The 9,915-nt window shown below is 38.1% G+C and overlaps 1 non-coding gene across 1 annotated transcript; it reads right to left on the bottom strand.

Moving 5' to 3' along the window:
• Positions 1–3,596: 3,596 nt before the first annotated feature.
• LOC119043412 (U6 spliceosomal RNA) lies at positions 3,597–3,703 on the bottom strand. Its single transcript, XR_005081397.2, has one exon. It is a non-coding gene; the product is annotated as a U6 spliceosomal RNA (small nuclear RNA).
• Positions 3,704–9,915: the final 6,212 nt, after the last annotated feature.

The following is a 9,915-nucleotide window of genomic DNA, read 5'->3' as shown; positions in this document are numbered from 1 at the left end:
TTGTCAAATATTAATTGACTGTAGAGAGTTGGGTTTATTTCTGGGCTCTTTGTTCTGTTCCATTGGTCTATGTGCCTGTTTTTATGCCAGTACCAGGCTGTTTTGATTACAGTGGCCTTGTAATACAGTTTGGTATCAGGTATTGTGATCCCTCCTACTTTGTTCTTCTTTCTCAAAATTGCGGCTGCTATTCAGGGTCATTTATGGTTCCATATAAATTTTCGAAGTGTTTGTTCTATGTCTGTGAAATATGCCATTGGTACTTTAATAGGTATTGCATTGAATCTGTAAATTGCTTTGGATAGTATGGACATTTGGATGATGTTAATTCTTCCAATCCATGAACACAGTATATGTTTCATTGTTTATGTCTTCCTTGATTTCTTTCTTCAGTGTTGTGTAGTTTTCTGCATACAGGTCTTTTACCTCCTTAGTTAGGTTTATTCCCAGATATTTTATTTTTGTTTTTGCTATATCGAATGGGATTTTCCCCTTGATTTCTGCTTCTGCTGATTCATTGTTGGTATACAAAAATGCCTTTGATTTCTGGATATTGACTTTGTAACCCGCTGTTTTGCCAAGTTCATTTATTAGTTTGAGCAGTTTTTGGGTAGAGTCTATAGGATTTTCCATGTATACTATCATGTCATCTGCAAACAGTGACAGTTTTGTTTCTTCCTTTCCTATTTGGATTCCTTTTATTTCCTTTTCTTGTCTGATCACTGTGGCTAAAACTTCCAATACTATATTGAATAGAAGTGGTGAAAGTGGACATCCTCGTCTTGTTCCTGATCTTAGTGGAAAAGATTTTAGTTTTTGCCCATTGAGTATGATGTTGGCTGTAGGTCTCTCATATATGGCCCTTATTATATTGAGGAACACTCCCTCTATTCCCACTTTGCTGAGTGTTCTTATCATAAATGGGTGTTGTACCTTATCAAAAGCTTTTTCCATGTCTATTGATATGATCATGTGATTTTTGTCTTTGCTTTTGTTTATGTGATGTATTACATTTACTGATTTGCAAATATTGAACCATCCTTGCATCCCTGGGATGAATCCCACTTGGTTATGGTGTATGATCTTTTGGATATATTGTTGGATGCGATTTGCCAATATTTTGTTGAGGATTTTAGCATCTATGTTCATCAGAGATATTGGCCTGAAGTTCTCTTTCTTTGTTGTGTCTCTATCTGGTTTTGGAATTAGGATGATGCTGGTTTCATAAAAAGAATTTGGGAGTATTCCATCTTTCATGATTTTTTGGAATAGTCTGTGAAGAATAGGGGTTAGCTCTTCCTTAAATGCTTTGTGGAATTCTCCTGTGAAACCATCTGGTCCAGGGCTTTCATGTGTTGGGAGTTTTCTTATTGCTGCTTCAATTTCATCTGCTGTTATTGGTCTGTTCAGATTTTCTCCTTCTTCTTCATTGAGTTTTGGAAGATTATATTTTTCTAGAAATTTGTCTATTTCACCTAAGTTTTTAATTTCTTGGTGTACAGTTCTTCATAGTAATTTCCTACAATCCCTTCTATTTCTGTGGTATCAGTTGTAATCTCTCCTCTTTCATTTCTGATTGTGTTTATTTGTGTCCTCTCTCTTCTTTTCTTGATGATCCTACTTAAAGGCTTGTCTATTTTGTTTATCTTTTCAAAGAAGCAACTCCTGGATTCATTGATCCTTAAAATTGTGCTTTTAGTCTCTAGGTCATTTAGTTCTGCTCTGATCTTTGTTATTTCCTTTCTTCTGCTTGCTCTGGGCTGTCTTTGTTGTTGTTCCTTGAGTTCTTGCAAGCGTAGGGTTAGGTTGTTTGTTTGAAATATTTCTGTCTTCTTTAGGTAGGCCTTTATTGCTATAAACTTCCCTCTCAGGACAGCCTTCACTGTGTCCCATAAGTTTTGGGTTGTTGTGAGTTCATTTTCATTTGTTTCCAGAAATGTTTTGATTTCTTCCCTAATTTCATTCTTGACCCATTTGTTGTTTAATAGCGTACCATTCAGTCTCCATGATTTTGGGTGCTTTGGGTTTTTCCCTTTGGGGTTGGTTTCCAATTTCAGTCCCTTGTGGTCAGAGAAGATGCTTGGTATGATTTCAATTTTCTTGAATTTGTTGAGGCTCGTTTTGTGTCCTATCATGTGGTCTATCTTTGAAAATGTTCCATGTGCATTTGAAAAGAATGTGTATTTAGCTTCTTTGGGATGAAGGGCTCTGTATATATCAATTAAGTCCATTTCATCTAGGGTGTTGTTTAATGCCACCATATCTTTGTTGATATTTTGTTTGGAAGATCTGTCCCTTCTTCATAGTGGGGTGTTAAAATCCCCTACTCTAATTGTGTTGCTGTCAATATCATTCTTGAAGTCCTCTAAGATTTTCTTGATATATTTGGGTGCTTTTTTGTTGGGTGCATATATATTTATGATGTTAATGTCTTCTTGGTGGATTCTTTCCTTGAGTATTATGAAGTGACCTTCTGGGTCTCTCTTTATGGCCCTTTTTTTGAAGTCTATTTTGTCTGATATGAGAATTGCTACCCTAGCTTTTTTTTCTTGTCATTTGCTTAAAAAATTTGTTTCCAGCCTTTCACTTTTAGTCTGTGATGGTCTTTTGTCTTGAGGTGGGTGTCTTGTAGGCATCATATGTGTGGGTCATGCTTTCTTATCCATTGAGCTATTCTGTGTCTTTTGATTGGAGCATTTAATCCATTTATGTTTAAGGTTATTATTGATAGGTACTTATTCATTGCCATTTTTGTTCCTCTCTGTCTCCCTCTTTCCCTTCCTTTCCTTAAAGCAGTCCTTTTAGTATTTCTTGTAGGACTGGTTTGGTGGAGGTGTATTCGTTTAGACTTCTTTTGTCTTGGAAGCTTTTTATTTGGCCTTCTATCTTGATTGAGAGCCTTGCTGGGTGAAGTAGCCTTGGTTGTTGGCCTCTGGTTCTCATCACTTGGAATATTTCTTGCCATTCTCTTCTCGCTTGAAGTGTTTCCATTGAGAAGTCAGTAGCTAACCTTATTGGGGCTCCCTTGCATGTTACTTCTTTTTTCTCCCTGCTGCCTTTAAGATTCTCTCTTTGTCTTAGAATTTTGCCATTTTAATGATGATGTGTCTTGAGGTGAGCCTCTTTGTGTTCTTCTTGATTGGGACTCTCTGTGATTCCTGGATTTGTGTGACTTTTTCTCTCATCAATTTAGGAAAATTTTCTCTCATTACTCTTTCAAATATGTTTTCTTTCCCTTTTTCTTCTTCTCATTCTGGTATTTCTATTATTCAGATATTATTACATTTCATATTGTCTTGCATTTCTCTTAATCCCTCTTCATTCTTTCTGAGCCTCTTTTCATTTTCTTGCTTTTTCTGTGAGATGCTTTCTACTTTGTCCTCCAACTTGCTAATCCCATCCTACACCTCATCAATTCTTTCAAAACTTTCTACTGTATTCTTCAATTCAGAAATTGTATTCGTCATTTCTTCTTGTGCCTTGCTGATAGTTTCTATTTCCTTTTTCATGTTGATATAGTTTGCGGTGAGATCATTGTAGCTCCCCTGTAGTTTCTGGTAGCTCATTGTGAGCTCTTTGAACTTCGTGATAACAAGAAAAATATGGAATGCTTCACAAATTTGTGTGTCATCCTTGTGCAGGGGCCATGCTAATGTTCTCTGTATTGTTCCAATTTTAGTATATGTGCTGCTGAAGCGAGCACTGGATCTTTATTATTCTACTTGTTTTTTATTGCTACTGTTTTAAAGGCTTCTATTTATTTATTTTTAGAAAGAGAGAGAAAGGAGGGGAGAAAGGGATAAAACATCAGTGTGCAAGAGAAACATCCATCGGTTGCCTTTCACACCCCCCCCCCAACTGGAGACCTGGCCCACAACCCAGGCATGTGTCCTGACCAGGAATTGAACTGGAAATGTGTGGGTTTGCACAATGGTGCCAAACCAGTCAGGGCCTGCTTCTCATTTTTTAATAAATGATTATGTTAAAGGATATATCTTTGTGCATTGGCCACCAAAAGATGTAATTAGTTATCATTATTTGTTCAAAAGAACAATTGTGCTTTTGTAAGGTAAATCAACTAGTATAATTCAGACTAATACCATCAATTCCTTCAGCAAAGTATGCCTTGAACACTTATATATTATCACTGGCTTGAAGAAAGAGGAATAAAAGTGTGTACACATTCATTTCATTAAGTTCACGTTGATGTTTCACATCCAAGTTCATGGGTAGTATTCTCTAAAGCAGCACTTCTCAAACCTTAGTGTGCCTACGAATCACCTGGGAATCTAGTTTAAATGCAGCTTCTGATTTAGTAGGTCTGAGATGGGACCTGAGACCCTGTATTTCTCCCAGGTATATCAATGCAACTGATTAGAGAGCCAAGGCTCTTCACCACAGGGCAGATTTTGCTAGCAATAGCTGAGGAACACTATTATCTACTAGGCACTACATCAGTAATATTTTTAATAGATCAAACTGCTCTACTCTTACCCCTCACTGTCATTGAACTAGTGACAGAGACTATTATTCTCAATTTTTCTTAAATATAGATTTGAAGCTGGTGATTGCTAGTTTCAATTTCAAATATCTGAAGGGATTGGAAGTTGGATCAGCTTGCCTTGCTTATAACTAACAGGGTTTGAATCCTGTAAGGCTGACACCAACCAGTTGGCCAGCATAGATTACTAACCTTATGAAAGAACTTTTGTAGTGTAGAAGTTGGAAATAAATGCTTAATTCAAAATATGCTTACATCTTCTCCTCTGTCCTCCTTTCTCACCCTAACACTTTCCAGCTTCCCGCTCAGCTTCTCCCAGGATACTATTGAGAAGTATCCTGGGAGAAGGATTAATGTGTCAATAGTGACACATTATATTCTAGCTTCTTGGGTGACAAATTCTTTAAAATACCACCTGATTATTTATATTGCATTTTAGGCTTAGCTGCTTTTTAAAAAAAAGTTTACTGAGAAGAAACCTGGCAAAATACCTGCATATACTGCTGATTTGATGGAATGAGAAAGGCAACTTTCTTTCCCCAAACCCATGACTTCATGAGAAAACCATCATACAAAAACAAAATGGGGTATATTCTATGACATACCTGACCAGTGCACCTCAAAATCTGCAAGTTCGTACAAAGACTGAGAAACTTTCACAGACCAGAGGAACTGAGTATGAAATGCACTGTAGTTTCCTAGATTGAGTCTTGAAACAGAGTGAAGACATAAATGGAAATCTGACATAAATCTGAATCCAGTCCAGTGTTTCGTTAACAGTAATGTATCAGTGCTGGTTACCTAGTTTTGACCAATGTACCATAGTAATGTGGAAGCATTAGAAAAAAACTCAAGTGAGAGATATACAGGAACTTTCACTAATTTGCAGTATTTCTGCAAATTTTTTCCCAAATAGAAAGTTTATTAAAAATGGTGCTGGAGCAGGGAGCAGGCTGGGGGGAGCATTTGAGGAACAATTGAAACATTCTTTTTCAGAGTATATATGATGGACATTTTCCCCTATAAATTGTATGTGTGTGGGAGGGTTGTTTTGTAGGACTGTGAACTTAGCTAGTAACATAATGAGAAATTAAACTAATTCAAAAATCAAGGACTACCACCAGTTCAAAAAGAAAAGCAAAAGAACACCTCAGTGTCTTCAAAAAAAGTCTTACTCATGAATAGAAACCCAGACACTCAGTTGACATTTACCAAATTGCTTTGAAAGAAAGCAAAATACACAGCAACTGTTGAAAAATATGTTGAGTGACTAATCCCAAATTGGATCCCAATGGGAGAAATTGGAGAGATCCATTAGGCAGACAAGTCTGTCCCTTTCCTGGTAATTGTCGACCACGGCTCTGCCCTCGCTCCATGCTCAGTGCCACTGGAGAAACTCCCCTGCCGGAATTAGGTGGAAACATCACAGTCAATAAAAGACACTCTATTTTCTATTTGCTCGTGATTTTTAGGGGTTTATTTTGTAACAGCACACAAAGGATTCAATTCAATATCAGTTCACCTTCTGGATGGGAAGAGGATTGCAGATACTGACTTTTAGTGCCCGGTAAAGTTTGTGACAAGGCTGAGTTTGCTGACATTCTGACCAAAGTGCAACCTCAGCCTTGCACGATACTGGGATCCCTTTACCAGTTCCCTGAAGAAACAGAATCAACAAAAACACATCAGCTGAGTAGCTACTGGCTGCTAAACCAGCCACAAGAAATACTCGGTGTTCTCAGTTGCAGATTTTCTTCAGTTTGGTTTTTCTTTTTTATGTATTAAATAGGATTTAAATTAGTAATCTTCCAGCTGCTCGTACCACTCTACTTTCTTGTCCAAAGATGGCTTAAATGGTACTGTTAAGCAATGTTTGAGGTTTTTTAGGGGGAAACCTCTCTCTCAAAAAAAGAAAAAAAGAATTATCTTCTGGAAGGCAAATCCTTATAGTACAAGCTTCTCTCACTAGGTGAGTGTTCTAGGAACCCATCTGTATCAGTGTATTAGTTAGTATTGTTGTAAGAGGCTGCATTCAGTTTCAGTGAATTTTTTTTGAAGACTCAGTGCATTTTCCCATTTCACGATGGGTGATTTACAAGTGCACCTGCCCTTACCACACAGAGTCTTCAGCAGTTTTTGATCAAAAACTGCATGACCCTGGTGTCCCACCCTCCCCATTCATCTGATCTCGCCCCGACCGACATTTTTTTTTTGTTTTCCTAGATGAAAAATTTCTCAAAGGAGAATTTGCCAATGTGGAAGAAATGAAACACAAAATGGCATAAGCACTAAAAAGCATCAAAATTGACAGGCTCAAAAACTGTTTTGAGCAGTGGGAAAAAAGTCATGATATGTGTATTGCATCAAATGGAGAGCACTTTGAAAGTGCTTGAAGTTTAAACATGTAAGAATAAATGCACAGTTCTTTAATAAATATATCCCATTTTAAAGGTCCTCCCTTGTATATTAACATCATTTTTTTATATGTGATAGTGATGACAATGTGCTAGACTCACTTAGAATTTTTTTTTCATATTTTTCCCACCTCCTGCTCTTGCCTCAACTGGAAAAATAATGTGATTAACCAGGGATGTGGTTCTGTATATATTTAATATATATAGCAGATTATTTTCAAAGATGGCTGTGATTGTTCCTCCCATTCATGTATGCATAACACCTCCGCGATGTGACTTTGCTGCTCTTCTTATCAAGAAGAGGAATCTGTTTCTGCACCCTTGGCATATGGTTTGTGACTTGCCTTGGCCGTCAGACTTATTAGCCAATATGACAGGAGAGACTTGAAAATGCGGTCATTGGGGCTTGCTTTCTCTGGCTGCTGGAAACCCTCTGCCCTCAAACAGCCAACCACGGCTATCCCCCTGGAGGATGAAAGGCAACAAGAACAGAGTCCCTGGGTGTCTCAGCCATCCTAGTTACATCCCCAGGCATGGGAGTAGGTCTTCCCAGGCCCACTGGCCCCAGCCAAGTCAACGCAGACTGGAAGAACTACCAAAGTAACTCACAGAATGGTGGGAAATTAGACATGTTTTAAGCTACAATGTTTTGGAATGTTTTGTTACATAGAAGAAACTAACTCATGCAGTAAATATTATTAGAGTTGTTTATTTTTTCCCCTCATTTAAGTCTTTAGAATTTGAAATCCTAATTCATGCTGAGGTCCAGATCAAATATCTTGTCCTCAGAAAAGCTACCTTATCTGTGAGACAGAATTAATTTTCTTTCCTTGATACTTTTAGGAGACTCTATTATACAATATTTCACATGTGAAATAAGCTATACTTCATTTTCCTTTAGTGTCCATGTCCTTGATTCCCTCTTGTGCTAAGCTCTAAATGGTAAGGTCTGTACATTTTTGACATAACTGTGTCTTCAGTATGGTAGACACTGAAACATTTCTTGAAATGAACTAACTGTAGAAAAGTTCTAGGAAAAAATTTTTTTTTTAAATTAACTAGGTTCTTGTCTGCACTGGAATCTTTGAAGAAGCTCAACATACAGGGTGGGGCAAAGTAGGTTTACAGTTGTGAATATGCAAAACACAGTTTATTCTTGTATTATTATTTATTCTTGTATTATTTTCCATGTGAACAACTGTAAGCCTACTTTTGCCATACTCTATAATAACATCCTCTTGAGTTTTGATCAACCCAAGAAGTAAGATGCAGGAGATGGCAAATGGAAACTATACTGTCTATTTTATTACCAAAAGCTAGGTTAGAGGAACTGTTTTATCTGTAGGCCAACATGCTTCCTAATTCTCAATTCCAGAATCAAGCTAACGGACCCACCCAGATGTAGGCTGTGGTATACTAGACTGTGTTTCAGTGGAATCTTGAAGGACACCCTGCCTGTCCCTCTTCTATTATAGAGTTGACCCCACTGTATCCATGTTCCCATTGTACATATGTCATATGTCTATTTTGGTATCCACAGCTTTTCCTGACAGTCTTAGTAAGTACCTAATAACGTATAGGTCTAGCCCTGGCTGGCTTGCTCAGTTGGTGGGAGTGTCATCACTGACATCAAAAGGTTGCAGGTTCCATTCCTGGTCAGAGCATACACCTAGGTTGTAGGTTTCATTCCCAGTTTCAGCATGTGTGGGAAGTAGCCTATTGATGTTTCTCTCACATTGATGTTTTTTTTCTTTCTCTCTCACCCTTCCTTACTTTCTAAAATCAGTGAACATATCCTTGAGTGAGAATTAAAAAAAATTACAGGCCTATCTCTCCCCTAGATTGGAATCCCCTCAGGTCAAGGCTTGGCATCTGAGTTATTTCAGTATCCCTTATGCCTAGTAGAGTTCTAGGCATAGAGTTAGTACTTCATGGATGTTTGTTGAAAGACTAAGCTCTGTAATTCCGCGATTCTAGAAATAGTTTGACATCACATTTCTCACTTAATTAGCATGGAAACCATCACAGTTATTACATAGCAGCTTCTTTATGACACAACAGTGTGTGGACTGAAGGGGAATCAAAACTGCATGTGACACGCAGTGCTGATTTTAATGGGCACGTGCTCACTCAAGGAAGCAGTTGTATCTTGCTGCAGTAATAAGGGGTAATTATCCCAAGCTTTTGCTGCTTGTGTGCTAACCTAACCACCTCTCACACAGCAGTGTTTTTTAAAGACTTAAAGATAATGAGAACATGACATGTTCTGGAAACTTAATAGGGCATTAGCTGACATTTTGTTTTTTATATTTTCTGAAAATTTCATGGGCAAAATGCCTTCGAAGATGTTTCTGTAAGGAATATATTTCTTAGATGCTAGTGGGGGATGTGGTGCTGGTTAAACATGTGGAAAACTGAGTTCCTAGTTTCCAGAATCTTCTGATTCAGGAAGTGTGGGTTATATTTAACAGCCACTCAGGCGACTCTGACTCAGGTAGTCTGTTGGCCATCTTCTGAGTAAGGGCTCTTTTAGTTGAAATGAACAGAGACCTGTTCAACAGAGACCGGATCAAATTTAAAGGCCATTGTTCTTTTATAAAATTGCAGAGATCCTCCAGGAATCACATAGCCAGACTTTTCTGCAAGGTACCCACCAGTGCAGCTCTAGGGATTGACTTGACCCCACCTCTCTCTCTTGCTTTCTATGATTCTTTCTGCACTGCTGATCTGTTTTTACTCTCAACCATGTCCCTTCAAGTCGTTAGGTTAGGCCCTCAGCACTTTAGCGTATGACATCATTCCCCATGCCCCAACACTTCTCCCAGGTTCTCATTACCACCTGAGAACTTAGCTGTGTCTTTCATTTCAAATTCCTGAGAGAGAAATTATTTTATATGATGCATCCTCTGGAGCTCTGGCACACAACCTCGGTGAGGTTGGAAAGGGCAGGAGCAACCTCAGTGAGAAACCAGGTGCAGTTGGATACCCACTCTTTCTCTA

The sequence above is a fragment of the Artibeus jamaicensis genome, unplaced genomic scaffold (genome assembly GCF_021234435.1).
Source record: "Artibeus jamaicensis isolate MK-2021 breed Jamaican fruit bat unplaced genomic scaffold, CSHL_Jam_final contig_519, whole genome shotgun sequence".
Classification (NCBI taxonomy): Eukaryota; Metazoa; Chordata; class Mammalia; order Chiroptera; family Phyllostomidae; genus Artibeus; species Artibeus jamaicensis.
Note: the sequence above shows the minus strand (reverse complement) of the source record. Positions and strands in the feature narration are given on the sequence as shown.